Genomic DNA, 15,799 nt, shown 5'->3' on the forward strand with positions numbered 1-15,799 from the left:
ACCCGGACGGCGGCGGAGCCTCGGACAGCGACCCGGATGGCGGCGGAGCCTCGGACAGTGACCTGGACGGCAGCGGAGCCTCGGACAGCGGTGGAGCTGTGCTGCAGTTGAGTTGAGCCAGCTGACACGGCAGGCCGGCGGCGGACCTCTCCTCGGTTTTTACTAGCGGACCTTTTAGTATTTTATTTCTATTTTATTGCTGGCATCATTTTAGGTCTTGTGCTGCTTTGTTTATTTTTATTCATCTATTTGATTTATTGTAATAAATCCTTTAACCAGCCATTCATTTCAGCCTGTTGGTTTTACACTGCTTGCCTTGTTTTTAGAGCATTTTTGGTATTTTACTGAGTTCCCAGTCTCCATTAAAACTGGGTGGCGTGTCATCCGAGTTGCATTCTTCACCTCGCCACAGAGACAGTAGAGCCAGTGGAGACAGAAGAGCCGGTGGAGACAGTAGAGCCGGTAGAGACAGTAGAGCCGGTGGAGACAGAAGAGCCGGTGGAGACAGAAGAGCTGGTAGAGACAGAAGAGCCGGTGGAGCCGGTGGAGCCGGTAGAGCCGGTGGAGACAGTAGAGCCGGTGGAGACAGAAGAGCCGGTGGAGACAGAAGAGCTGGTGGAGACAGTAGAGACTGTGGAGCCGGTGGAGCCGGTTAAAAAGTCGAGCCGGTGGAGTTGGTGGAGGAAACTGTTCAGCTGTTGCCGCGGGAAGAGCCGGAAGAACTGGAAGAAGTGATTTCTGTCCAGTTCGCTCAGCTGGAAATCGAAAGGAAACTGAGGACGGAGAAAAAGAAGACAGAGGGAAAGAAGAAAAAATTCAGAACAAATTTAGGATAAAAATGAAAAAAAGAGGGCTACATTTCAGGCATAATTAGGTTAAACCAAACGAAAAAAAAGGGCTAATTTCTAGGCACAAGTCAATGAAACCCAAAACAATAGGTTAAAAAAAAGTGTCTTTTATTAAGGAACAGCGACGCTGGAAAAGAAGAATGGACTTTATGTCACAATGGGTGTGTGTGTGTGTGTGTGTGTGTGTGTGTGTGTGTGTTTGTGCATTGAGGAAAAACAATAAAAAAAAGAACATTATAAATTGACCAAGACTGCAGGATATTTTGTCCAGGGTTGTTGCTCATATTCTACGTACGAGGGGGGACCCAAAAGTTCCCGGACTGTGGTTATAACTTTTTATTTTTTAATCTTCGCAATTATTTGAAACTGTCACCTTCAAAATACTCTCCTTTGGCTTGAATACAATGCTGCACCCAAGATTTTCACTGTTCAGAAGAGTCGCCATGACCGTGCGTAACTGTGCCGATAAGATAGAACTTCGATTTTCCCTCCCCCGCCTGTATGCCTGTCTTACCTTTCCGCTGCTGCTCCAGTTTCATCTTTGACAACAAAAAGCAGTCGCCTGGGGCCAGACTAGGTGAATTGGCGGTGGGGAGGCTGGCTGGTCATGGTTTTAGTCAAAAAATATGCTTTACGCACAACATTTGGTGCTATTTCTGTGCATAACGGGTGTCCTGTGATCTGCTGTCTACTATGATGCGGCCATTTCCGGGTGCCTTCGTCTCACTGCTTCTAATAACCGCCTGAGGATTATCTGTCTGGATCTCTACAATACTCCCATCAGATCTGCAATGTCATCAAAAGTCCTGCGTGGATCTACCATGACGTCTTCTTCAGTTTTTGTGATGTTTTCCTCTGTTCTGGAAGTGGATTGTTGTCCTCTGCGTGCCTGGTCTTCGTGATGTAATCTGATCACTCTTAAAGGGCCAAACCACTCATAAACCCTAAGAATCCTTCTCAAAGAATGTCTGCAACATGGAGAGTGTTTCTTCTGCTGTTTTTCCCAATGAAAAACAAAATGTTTTGACAGAGCGCAAATCAGTGGGTATCCGCCATCTTGAAAAATCGAAGAGCGGGGTGTAACTCTGTCAACATAAACAATGATTGTCAGCTGACCGCATCACGGGGGAAGACCAAACCTGGCACAGTTATGCATGAGGTTATCCTGTAGCGACATCTAGTGGCCAAAGTCGGAACTTCATTGTATTTTTTTATTAATAGAATCAGTCCGGAAACTTTTGGGTCCCCCCTCGTATACAGTAGAGTTGTACAGTCTGACAGACGAAACCAAAAACTTCCTGAACCCGTTCATGAATTACAGTGAGAATGTGTGTGTGTCGCTCCAGTCCATCAGAGCAAATATCGGATGTGTAGCTGCTGATAGAAAAAGCAACAAAGAAAAGTTGTTCCATATCAAAAATAACAACAGAATTATTACTAAATTTAGTTTATTGTCTCTGACAGGAAAAGATCAGATGTTGTTTGGATCAGAAACAGTCATCTCCAGTTTGCTGGTCGTTCCACCATGTTTCCATAACAAACCCTGGAAGCCTGAACAGCTGAGCTGCTGGAGGAACACGTTTTGTATTTGAAGAGGCTTCTGCTTTTAATCTGTGTGAGTACAGAGCAAACCCATTCATTGAAAACCCTCTACGTGATCAAGGAGCTTAAATCACTTCAGTTTATTGAAAGGCAAGAAGCACAATCTGTATTGTGACATTTGACAAATTTAGTTAACTTTTTACTCGTGTGTTTTTCAAGAGTCCACAAGCCAGTTCACAGATACGAATGAATTATTGATTTCACGTTTAATGATAGGATGATCAACATTCTGAAACAGGTATCAACTGAAATGACTGGGTCAGACTGTAACTGGGTTTTTATTTCAAGGTAGAAAAAAACACAAATGCAGAGATTTAAATTTAAGATGTGAACTCTGGTGGATTAACTTAAACTTTTCTAATTCTCACACATTTTTGTGGTAAAGGTGTGTAAATTTTTGTGGTTTTTGCAATGAATAAAGTTGCTGAACACATTAAATACATTCCCTTTCACATCTATGTCTTCTTCTGCAGAGAAGCGTCCAACAGGATCCTATTCTGTGAACTCCACTGACGCTGTTTTGTAGTTTTATATCACTTTATCTTATAATTCCATTAAACTACAAATCACATTTCAATGGTCAAGCTGCTACGAATTTGTCCTGTATTTTACATGCTTTCTATTCAGTGTCTTTGTTCCCTAAAAAACATTTCATTGCCTTCCTGATAAACAGTTTACTCCTTCTTGTAGTCCTCCCTCAGTTTCAACTTCTCCGTGTTGTTGCTGACGAACGCCGGGTCGTTGCTCGCCTGCACTTTGTCGAAGAACTTGAAGTCGGCCACGTAGCGGCCGCTGGGCGTGCTGAACAGCACTGGCTTGAACTTGTAGCTGCACATGTTGGCCACCCTCACCATCAGGCACAGCTGGCCCCGGCGCCGGCACACCATCGCCGACTGGCTGAACTTGATGGTCTCCGCCCGCTTCTTGGGCCGCGCCAGCTTGGCCAGGAAGGCACCGGTGACGAAGATCTCGGCCAGGCCGGTGATGATGAGCTGGGCCACCAGGGTGAAGATGGCCTGTGAGCACTCCTCGGAGATGCAGCCGTAGCCAATGGCGGTCTGAGACTCCAGCGAGAGGAAGGCCCCCGTCAGCGTCTCCACGTTCAGAACGCAGGGCGTGTGGTTGGAGCTCAGACCCGGCTCGAAGTCGTCGTTCCCCATGCCGATGAAGTCGAAGATGACCCCGAAGATGAACCAGGTCATGATGAAGGTGGAGGCGAACAGGGTGAGCTTGAAAACCAGAGAAAATCATCCAGGTAACGCGCTCTCTGAAAGTAGAGAAACAATCACTAATCTAATGTGTGACTTGTTTTAATTGATGTGCAGTACATCTATGTGTTACATATGTATCTATATTAATATTCTTTTATGGACAATACAGTATTTTTGCTCAATAGCTCCTTCTCAATAGCACTTCTTTTCAGTTGCCTTTAGGCACAGAATGTCTCAGCCATTTTTCCAAAAGTTTCAAATGTGTCAGTTGTGCTCAGGAGTGATTCCTCCACGAGGTGCTTTCCTTTTTTCTTTTCTTTTCTTTTCTTTTCTTTTCTTTTCTTTTCTTTTCTTTTCTTTTTTTGTGGCAAAAGCATAAACTGCGAATAGGGCAAAAGCCCTGCAGCACAGCCATGGGAAGATCTTGTGGGTGAAGCTCATGTCCGGAGTTTCACGTTCGTTTCGAATGTATGTATCATTTTTTACCAGAGCTTAAATGTGTTAGTCTGGTTCGATACAATAATATAATATTAGCATAAAGCAATATAAAAATTTATTTATGAGCCCCGCCTTCGTCTCATAGGCCCCCATGTTATCCGAAAAAGTGCCGGTCAGCGTCAGCCTATAGATTTCGAGTTTCCGCCTTGTCATGCTGTCAATCAACTTGTGCAGCGGCCAGAGAGAACGCGCACTCGCCCAGACAGAGGTGAGTTAGCTACGCAGCAGCCGCCGTGCTTACCTCGGACATATCCACTATCTGCTGAACATCCACCGTAAACAGTTAAACATGTAGGATAGGACTCAGAAGCACTTATTTTCACCCGACAGATAATGTGCGTGCACAACTAAAGGGGCGTGGCTTGGTCGCTGATGAAAGCAGAGGGAGGGCGGAACCTCAAGACGTTGGATTAAAAAAACCTCTTTCTTTCAAAACTGCGGACACAAGCTTTAAGTGTTTTGGGGGTGATACACACGTGAGCAGCAAAATGACTCTACAGAGCCACCTGCAAAGCTAAGAAAATCCAGTCCTGACATCACGTTTCACCTACAGCTACGAAAATCAGGACACATATGTATCAGCCCAAGATGCACAAAAAAAGTCTCAAGGACTCAAAGTCAACTTTTTTTCCCATTTTTGGCCCAAATTTAAATTTTCTGGAGCAAACTCCTCCTCGGGTGTAACTCGAAAATGGCCTCAAATTCATCATGTTGATAGAAGATCGGTTGGAAAACAACAGCTATGGAAATCTTCTGCAAAAGCCAGAGGTTGTGTACACGGCCACGCCACAAAGTTCAATGTTTCACCATGAAACAGAAGAGCAGTGTAAATCACTTTAACATGGTCTGATTCACAGACATACGTAGACGCCTCATTCACGCTGCTTTGGATTGGAGGCGACATGCCTGTGTGGCGGCCTTCTTGCCAGAGTGGACCTCACCTTCACAACACATTGAGTGTGTTTCACCATAAAAGTGATCAGAAAGACTGCTGGAGAAACTTGTTACATCAGTGTAAAGATTCAGTGGGGATGTGGTTGACAAGGGTCTCATTCAGTTCTGCCTTCTTTCGTTTTCCCCCCCCCCAATACTTTTATTGAATTTCAAGTTTTAAAGGTAAAGAAAACAGCATCTCCTTTTGGTCAGGTTTAGCATCCACTGAAGTCAGCCACCTTTGGGAAAAATAAAAGCTGCAGTCTTTACTATTTTAACCCCAAAAAAATCTAAAACAGAGAAAATTAAATATCTTAAAGCTCAAAATGTATCAGAATGAATAATGTGATGATTTATTGTCAGCTGTTAGATCGATAATTTTCATGGTTCATTACAAAACGTGATAAGCAGGACTAAGCAATTTCTGTATTTAATGTATTTTACCATAAATAGCGTCTCAAGTTAGTTATTTCACCAGGAAGCACTTGTAAGCACCATTAACATGTTGAATAATGTAAAGTGAGCTATATTTTCTGTGAGGACCATGGAGGCAGAGTGAAGGGATTCAATCAGTCCTGTCTGGGTTTATTTCACTATTTAACAACCAGCTCTCTCCATGTTATTCTTTATAAACTCTTTGCCAGTGAAAGGCGATTCTACAGTATCTGGTTTAATTAGAACATCCATAAGAGGGACAAAAAAATCCAGTATCTTTTCCAGTTATATTGTATTGAATTTTGTTTTTAAAAGATCCAATCATCCTGTTTCATAGCCACACATGTGACGTTTTTGACAAATCAAACCGTTTGGAAATCGGCAGAAAATTCAGTGAATAATTCCACTTTAAGATGAAAGAAAACCACTGACCTCCATAGATGCACATGCACTCCTGCTGCTCTCCACCTCCATGGTAAGATGTTTAGGTTTCTATGTACGTAGAAACCTTGCGTCAGCGTCGCAAGGTTTCTACGTATATGTCTGTGGTCCAACCGTTGGCTCAAGGTCACCGCACGAGGAAGTGGGGTGTTTACAGTTTTAGCAACTCTGATTAACTCCTCTTTTTGCCTCATTAAATCATCTTCAGCTACTTAGATCATTCGTGTAAAACCAGCAATTTCCTTTAAAGCAAATGCTTAAGTCACGTGTCGGCGTTTCTCAGCTGGGTCAAAGGAAATGGCTTTTCACCACAGAAGCTGCTTTAAGTTCAAGTGTGTTCTGGTAAGCTCCTCAAAAGTCATTCTTTTGAAATATACTTTGTAGTTTGTGCTTGTTAGTCATGAATAATATGGTATTTGTTGTCATCAAGAGGTTGTAAAGCCATTTATGTGAGCTTCAGAATGAAGGGAGGAGAGTGAGGTGTGTCGTGATGGATTTTGATTATTCCTGTGAGTTAATTCAAAGAATTGAAGACTTCACCTTCTCAGAGTATTGGTTTCTGCTTTTTTATGGCTTTAAGCGTAGTTTGAGGTCGCAGTGGCCGCCATTACGTGGAACCTTCATCACTCAAGAGTGTGTGTGTGTGTGTGTGTGTGTGTGTGTGTGTGTGTGTGTGTTCTTGTATTTCTATCCTTGTTGGGGCCAAATGTCCCCACAAGGATAGCAAAACGTGGAACGACGTGCCTTGTGGGGACCTTTTTCCGGTCCTAAGTAGGAGAAACAGTGTTTTCTTGACCATGTTGTTGTTACTGAAAAAAGTAAAAGTGCAAAAACATTTCTTTAGGGTTAGGCTTTGTTGTGGTGTGGGTTAGGGTTAGGGTAAGGGTCAGGGTTAGGGGCTAGACATGAATGGGAGTCAATGGACGGTCCCCACAAGGATAGAAATACAAGACTGCACGTGTGTGTGTGTGTGTGTGTGTGTGTGTGTGTGTGTGTGTGTGTGTGTGTGTGACAGGCTCTGATCTACATATCACAAGCTTCATCAGCTCTGATCTCCAACATGGCTGGTAGGTTTGTGGCACTTCACAAACTTCAAATATAAATCAGTGTTCCACATAATTTTCTCCTGAACTTAACTTTGTTCTTTTCTGTTGCAACTTGTTATATGTTTAATCTCATGGTGGCAATATTTGCCTGACTTAATGCAAAAGAGTGACATCTAATGAGAACATACTGTGTGATGTTACAGGTCAAAAGCCACAGATATATTCTGCAAATGCTGAGAATGCAACTCGAGTTTATTGCAACAACACCTTCATCCCCATGGACAACCCCCCAAAGTGCTCCGGCCCTCCACCACCCGCTGGTGTCTGTCAGTGCAACGGCCACGCATTTGTGTCAGCCTTCACGGAGTCCCAGTGTGAATTCGAAGGGAGTGGTCATTACATCGAAACAGAGCTAGTTTCCGGTAACTATTACTACCTTCTCTTCCTCACAGTTGCTCTCACTGCACAGGAAAGAAATTGCATATTTCATAAACATCTCGGTTCTAAAAACTTTCTTGTCGGGGTAGTCATGTTATGTAGTTAGTATCTTATAACTTATAGCAGTATCTATTCAATGTTAAAAAACACTTGGTAACATTTTTTCTCTTTTCTCCAACAGACTTCAGCAGCATGTGTGAGGTGTCCAGTGGTGAGGTGTCCAGTGGTAAGTGACTGCAGAAATCCACCTTACACAGTGCAGCTTATTGTTTTTATTGATCAGTGATTGACATTTCCTCTCGCTGTTTCAGGTTACCTGATCCCAGTAGCTGTCAATGTGCCTCTGGCCATCATAGGTTTGGGTAAATATTCTACATATTCTTCTGTACCAGAGAGCCTGATGAAGTCGTCCATGACAAATCTGTCCACTCTTTAAGCTCCATGTGAAGAACTGCTTGTTTGGCTTTTTGCTGCTAATCCTGCTTGTTCTGCTTTGCTCTCCGTCTCTCTTCTTACATTGCTGGTGGTCAGATCATTCTTTCAAATAAAGTCAGGTGAGATCGTTGTTTTCTGATGTAATTCACTTAATTTTAGTGTGTCTGTTTGTGTATTCATTTATATGATAGAAGAATTTATCTAAATTTGAGTCATTTAAACCAGCAGGTGCACGCTTTGCTTCGTACTGTCACAGAAAGAAGCGATGCTCACCCTGTAACCGAAACGCTTATTAAAATACTTGTTTTTATATTTTTGATTTGTGTCTCTGATGACAAAATAATATTAACATCAGCTTATTTCATAGGCGTGGTGTAACTTCTCCATTGAAGGGAGGTGAAGCTCTGGAGACAGCAGTGATGGTCAGTGAACGTGCCCCGTCATTTTGAAAATGTCCAGATATTTATATCCTATAATAAACTGTTTTTTGTTTTTGTCTTCAGGGATGATGAAGCTGTCTGATGCCACCTCTGCTCTGCAGGATGTGTTGGAGTCTGCCGTTCCTCCCCGAGTCTCCACGTTTCCAGCTCACCTCACTTTCCTTGGTCTTTCAATTATCCTATTGTGGGTCGTCTCCTGCTCTTCCTTGTGCATTTAAAGGATAAGTTCGGTTTAAACAGTTTTCACATTGTTTATGGAATGAAGTACAACAATATACTCACCAAGAAGGCTTTTCTGATCCAAACAGTGCTTCGGGACAAAGTTAGATCCAAAATTGAGCGCCGCACATCCCTATGCTGTTAGCCAATGGGGCATGTATATGACCGCTCCTAAAACGGCTGTAATTGTCCAAAAACTCATTAGTTTCACCAATATTTCATCACGGTCCGCTCACGCCTCTCCTCCACGACAGCTCGGTGTCGCGAGATATGTCATATATGCAAATATATGTTCGATTTGAATGTACTACTTGGCGTCCATGCGTATCTAGACACCTACATCTAGATATCTATGTCTATATGTCTCGGCGGTAGTGTGACAAGAGCTACGGAAGCCGCAGTGTTATTGTGTGTGTGTTTTTTTGACTGTTACAGTTAAATAAACAGTTAAATATGGAAGTATGAAGTCCTCAAAAAATACTTTACTGGATTTCCCCCCCCCTTTTTTAATCACTGAATTGCATAAGTCATTTTGTTTCAGATGTTCTCTCAGCTGAAAGTCATTGTTACATTCACAACATGTAACACATTACCAGACTAAGTTTCCTTTAAACGTGTATGCAAGCTATCTCAATAAAGTACTGTATTCACATGATCTAAAAGGCTCTGTGTATTAAATAGACTTCACTTATGGTATGTTTTACTGCTTCAGTTCGAAACATTCACACTTCAATACATGGACCAGAGAAATGATGATTGAACCATCAGCCTTGACACTGATCAACAGGTGGCGGGGCTGGTTTACGAGGAAAGTGAAATGAGTCAACATCACCCAAATCGAGCAGAGACCGTCGTAAAAGTTGCAACAATGCAACGAGGAACAGGGTGGAAAAAAAAAAGGTTATTGTTTGAAGTATTGTTTTGTAAGTGCAACCTTTATTAGACGCAGTGCAACAGGATATATTCTAGTGGAAAGACGCATCTGGTTATCGAATGGAGTGACAGACTACTTTTGTATCAGTTTCCTGTAATAGCGGAGAATAAGTAAGTAGAGATACACCTCAGGGATGTTTATGCTAAAATACTTGTTGGGGGAATGTGTTGTATTGGGCCATGAGTGCAGTCACAGCTCACACATACACACAAACACACGCCAGCCGTGTGTGCGTGTGCAACCTGTGGCAAGACCCACCCCCTCCCCGAAGTTCTATTTTCTGCGCTGCAGCTTCTAAACCTCATACTAGAGGTGGGCGATACTCAAAATTTTGGTATCGATCCGATACCAAGTAAATACTGGGCCAGTATCGCCGATACCAATACCGATACTTTTTTGCTAGGTTTTTTAAAAAAGATTTTTTTCCGTTTTTATTTTTATTTTACATACATCACAGGTAGCAGTTTCGCTGTCTGACACTCTGAAGTAGCTCCTAACAGTTCCTGGTCCTGTTCCTTATCTTAAATTTGCCATTAATGAACCAGTCTGTCTGTCTGATCAGCAGGAGGAGAAGGGGAGCTGCGCAGTGAGCCTGAGTGAGCTGAGAGAGAAAGAGGAGTGCTATTTGTAGCACCACTTCATGTCCACCGCCATGGTCCAGATGTCGTGCAGTTACAGCTTCACCATGCCCTCCACGTTGCCGATGCGCACGTTGTTGTGGCCGTCCTTGTTGACGATCCTCCTCAGTACCATCGACTTCCTGCCTGCCATGCTGCTCCCAGTCAGAGGAAGATGAATGAACGGAGGTTTGGCTTCGGCTTCAGCCACAGACGAGCTGACGGAGCAAGAAGAGGAGGAGGAGCGTTGGACTTTCGTTTGAATGATGCACACAAGCTTAAAATCTGAACAGGAACAGGTTTAGAATTTCTCACGAAGCTGTTGAATTTAATATGAAAGGCACGTCTCAGTTACAAAGCTACAAAGAAATATTGTTTCTATAAAATGCATTCAAGTAAATGTGAAGGTCACCATTTGGACAGTGTTTCCGTCTTTTAAACTGATCTCATGAGCCGGGTGTTACAGAGACGATCTCATCGAGGGTCTTCGGGAGGAGGTTCCTCCACCCTCAAACAGCTTGACCAACTCCACACCTGCTCTGTCTCGTGCCAAATAATCAAATGTTTTTCAGATGCTTTAATATTAGTGTTTATTATAACACTGAAGCATATTTTCTCCATTTAGTTTGTTTCCACTGCAATCACAGGGAATTCTGTTCTAAAATGTGTTTTTTAACAAAATGACCTTTTTTTGATCCTGATCATTAATCAGTAATTAAATAACAAGAAGTTCTGACAGGAAAAGACATCCTCCAACCCTGAGTGTTGAATTTTCCACTGATAATCTGATTTAATGACCGTTTTATCACACAGTAGTCTTTATTACTGTTATGTTGTTTGTTATTATGCCAAAATTGCACAATCAAGGAAGACCAAAGTGTATACTAACTGCAGTTCATCTTGAAACTAGGACTACCTTCAGATCTTCTGGAAATATGAAGAGTTGAATGATTTGTTGTATGAAAATACAGAATTGGTGGATTAAATTTTGCACAGAGCCGTCACGGCGTCCACATCCCGACAGGACAAAGTGACTCTTGATACAGCTCTCTTTCTGTGTCACAGACACATGAAGTCCAGGATGAGCAGACATTCAATGAAACACTGAGAAATAAAGTCAGAAAGCAGCAAGAAAACAGCCAGAAAGAAATAATAATAATAATAATAATAATAATAATAATAATAATAATAATAATAATAATAATAATAATAATAATAATACATTTTATTTGTATAGCGCTTTTCAAGACACTCAAAGTCGCTTCACAATACAACAACATAAATAAAACACAGCATAAAATCAACAGAAGAAAAAAAAAACATCAAACATCAAAAGCAATTCTGAACAGGTGGGTTTTGAGTTCTTTCTTGAAGGTGGGGAGGTCAGAGCAGTCACAGAGAGGTTGGGGCAGTGAGTTCCAGAGGGTGGGGGCGGCGATGGAGAAGGCTCGATGGAGAAGGCTCTGTCTCCCCAGGTTCGGAGCCTGGTCCGACACGGCAGGGACAGCAGGTTGGAGTTGGAGGAGCGGAGGGAGCGAGATGGAGTGTGGAGGTGGAGCAGGTCTGTGAGAGATGGAGGGGCCAGATGATGGAGAGAATTGAAGGTGATCAGGAGGAGTTTGAAGTGGATGTGCTGAGGGACGGGGAGCCAGTGGAGCTTGTGGAGGACAGGGGTGACGTGTTCACAGAAGCGGGTGTGGGTGAGGAGGCGGGCAGTGGAGTTTTGAATGTACTGTAGTTTATTGAGGGTTTTGGATGGTGTACCGTAAAGAATGCTGTTGCAGTAGTCGATTCTGGAAGTGATGAAAGCATGGACTAAAGTTTCAGCAGCAGAGAAAGAGAGTGATGGGCAGAGTTGAGCTATGTTTATGAGGTGGAAGAATGCAGTCCAGGTTATGTGTTTGATGTGGGGGTCAAATGATTGAGTGGGGTCGAGGAGAACACCAAGGTTGCGGATCAGCGGGGATGGAGTGAGTGTAGAGTTATCAAAATTTAAGGTGAACTGTTGTGCGGATTTGGTGATGTTGTGAGGACCGATGATGATGATGTCTGTTTTGTCACTGTTTAGTTTGAGAAAGTTGTGATTCATGCATGTTTTGATGTCTGTGAGGCACTGGGTGAGGGTGGAGTGGATGTTGGAGTGTATGGATGTGGTGGAGATGTAAAGTTGTATGTCATCAGTGTAGCAGTGGAAGCGGAGACCGTGACGACGGATGATGTTGCCGAGGGGGAGGATGTAGAAGATGAAGAGGAGAGGACCAAGCACTGAACCTTGGGGAACGCCCTGTGGCAGGGGGGCTATGGAGGACGAGCAGCGGTTGATGTGGACAAACTGTTGACGATCAGAGAGGTATGACTGAAACCAGGACAGAGCGGAGCCGGTGATGTTGAGGGTGGATTTGAGGCGAGACAGGAGGATGGAGTGGCTGATGGTGTCGTGAGCTGCAGTGAGGTCCAGGAGGATGAGGATGTTAAGATGGCCAGAATCAGAGGAGAGGAGGAGATCATTAGTGATTTTTAATAGAGCTGTTTCAGTGCTGTATTTTGAACAGAAGCCGGACTGGAAGGGTTCATATAGACTGTTTGAGCTGAGGTGGGTTTGGAGTTGAGAAGCAATGACTCGTTCGAGGACTTTGGACAGAAAGGAAAGGTTGGAAATGGGCCGGAAGTTTGCAGGGTTGTCGGGGTCGAGACCAGGTTTTTTGAGAATGGGGGTGATGGCAGCCAGCTTGAGAGACTGTGGGAGAGATCCAGATGAGAGTGAGGAGTTTATGATTTGAGTGATGAGTGGAGAGATTATGGGAAGACAGGTTTTAATGAGTGAGGACGGAATGGTATCCAGGGAGCATGTTGGAGTTTTAATGCCAGATAAAATTTGTGTTAACTGAGCAGAGGAAATGGGTGAGAAGTGAGAGAACTGTGGACAGGAAGCAGGGGGAGGAGAGTCAGGTGGAGCAATGGGGGCGGCAGAGAGGTCAGTGGAAATGTAAATGGGGTCAATTTTGGACTGAAAGAAAGACTGAAAACTATTGCATTTTTCAGTAGTGAATGAGGATGAAGCGTTATTACTGGGCTTGAGAAGTGTGTTTATGGTAGTGAAGAGTGCCTTGGGGTTATTGGAGCCGGAGTGGATAAGGTTGGAGTAATAATAGGACCGAGCAGAGTTGAGTGCATCTTTGTATTGCTGAATGTATTCTGTGTAGATTTGTAAATGCACAGTAAGACCAGATTTTTTGCACAGTCTCTTAAGCTGGTGCTTGCGGGATTTCATCTGATGGAGCTCGGGGGTGTACCAGGGGGCTGTGTGGGTGAAAGAGACGGTCTTTGTTTTGGTGGGGGCAAGTTCATTGAGGCAGGAGGAGAGAGTGTTGTTGTAATGACAGACCAGATCAGAGGGGTTATCGGACAGTGGTGGAGGGGAGGTGGTCAGTTTGGTGGTGAGGAGGGTGAAAGTGCAGGTGGATCGATGGATTTGAGGTTTCTGAAGGTTATTTCACGTTTTGTTTTGGGGGCTGTGAGGGGAATGTGTATGCTGAATGTGATGGCTAAGTGATCCAATATGTTTAGGTTATGGCTAGAAAAGTTGTGTATAGTGGGACCAGTGGAGCAGGTGAGATCGAGAATATGGCCGTGATTGTGTGTGGGAAAATGTACATACTGAGTGATATTGAAGCAGGTGAGAAGGTCCAGGAATTCAGCAGCAGGTTTGGAGTTTGGATTGTCAATGTGAAAACTGAAGTCACCGAGCAGGAGGATGGATGAGGAGATGGCACTTAACTGGGTCAAAAAGTCTGTGAGTTCTGATAGGAAGGAGGTGTTGGGCTTTGGGGGACGGTAGATGACAGCAGTGACAAGTGGAGAGGGACCGGACAGTTTGAAGGCAGTGTGTTCGAAGGAGTGGGTGTTTGTGAGGGATATGGGAGTTGATTTAATGTCTTTATTGAAAATTACTGCAGTGCCGCCACCCCGTCCATCTGAACGGGCTTTGTCAATGTAGGTGAATCCAGGAGGTGTGGCCTGATTAAGTGCAAAATAATCCATGGGTTTGTGCCAGGTTTCAGTCAAACAGAGAAAATCCAGTTTATTGTCAGTGATATATTCATTTGGAATGAGTCCCTTATTATTGAGTTAGCGGGTGTTGAGGAGGGAGAAACTGAGGTGACGTGTGTTGGTTGTGTGCTGTGGGTCTCGGGGGAGAGGGCGGAGATTGGTCCGACTCACGTGTGGATTGTTGTGATGACGTAATGCGGAAGTGGCTGAACGATGAGACCAGATGGAGGGAATGGCGTTTTCAGAGGCGATGTGGTGGGAGAATGAGCGCCCAGATCCCCGATGAGGAGGACAGGAGCTGCGGAGGAGTCCGAGGTGCTGGAGAGAGGCGGCGCAGGCCGGACGATGGCTGTTGTTGAGCCCACGGAGCGCAGAGGCGGAGTACTGCAGTGGCGGCATGCTCCGAGTGGCAGATGCTAGCAGGGAGGTAGCATTAGCTTCACACCGGCGGAGCTGGATACTGGCGGGATGAGGCTGATGATTAAATCCAGAGAGGCAAAGAGAGCTGACAAGAGTCCACAGGATGTAAGTCATCGCCCAGCAAGGAGTCCGGTGGAAGGCCGAAGCCTGGGGTCCAGTGTGAGGAGGGGCTGTCTGCATGGGAGTGTGTATCACTACAAGGCTGTGGGACCAGCGGGGCAATCGTGCTACCACCGGACCGAACGCACCGGGATCGTTAGATCCTGGGCGGACAGTCAGTGGGACAGAGGCAAGATTGACGTGACAGCAAGGGACACCACTCCGGATGATAGAATACAGGACAGACACCGTCAGATGGAATAGCTGTGTGGAACAGCCACCGGACAGGAGCTGGTGGGACAGGAACCGGCGTGGGACAGGCGCAGAAGCGGTAAGCCAGTTGTTGGAAGTGATATATCCTGATGATCGTAAAAAGTCCTTATCCAAGTTTGTTGGGCATCAAAAATGAGGCAGATAGAGCGTGATCAGGAACTAGGGTAGAGGTGACAGTGACTACGTTTACATGCACTCAATATTCAGGTTAAGGTCGATATTCCGGTTTCTGAATCATTTGGAATAACCCGTTTACATGCTTAAACAGACAGAGTTACTCCTGTTTACATGATCAGGGATATCCCCTTTCAAACCGCGGAGCACAGATGACGCCATGACTGCATTTGCACTTTATGCCACTAGGTGTGCTGTTTGCATGTTCAACCTTATTTTACACAGACACCACAGAGGAAGAAGGGCGCTGCAGGCTCTCTCTGCATGTTGTTAGAAAAAAAGTAAGCCAGCGAGACGTGGTAATATGTTTAATAATGCGATGCACCATTTTTTTCAGTAAAAGAGAAGAACTGAATGATCGTTTTGGCACATTTTATTTACTTAGTAGCAGTTAAACTGTGTCACAAGTAGTTCCTGGACTCAAATGACCGAGATTCCTTGCGGGTAGAACATGCGCAGAGCAGTATTCCATGTCCCTTTCGACCGGGATATTCCGATACGCGTTTATATGACCAGAAATTCAGGTTAGAAAAGGAGTAACCCAGGGGTAATATTCAGGTTTTTAAAAACCGGAATATGAGCATATTCAGGTTTTTGCACGTGTTTACATGGCTGTGCGCAACCGGGTTATTGCTAATATTCTGGTTAAGAAAGGGTTATTGACTGCATGTAAACGCACCCAGTGT

The sequence above is a fragment of the Salarias fasciatus genome, chromosome 6 (assembly GCF_902148845.1).
Source record: "Salarias fasciatus chromosome 6, fSalaFa1.1, whole genome shotgun sequence".
In the NCBI taxonomy this organism is placed as follows: Eukaryota; Metazoa; Chordata; class Actinopteri; order Blenniiformes; family Blenniidae; genus Salarias; species Salarias fasciatus.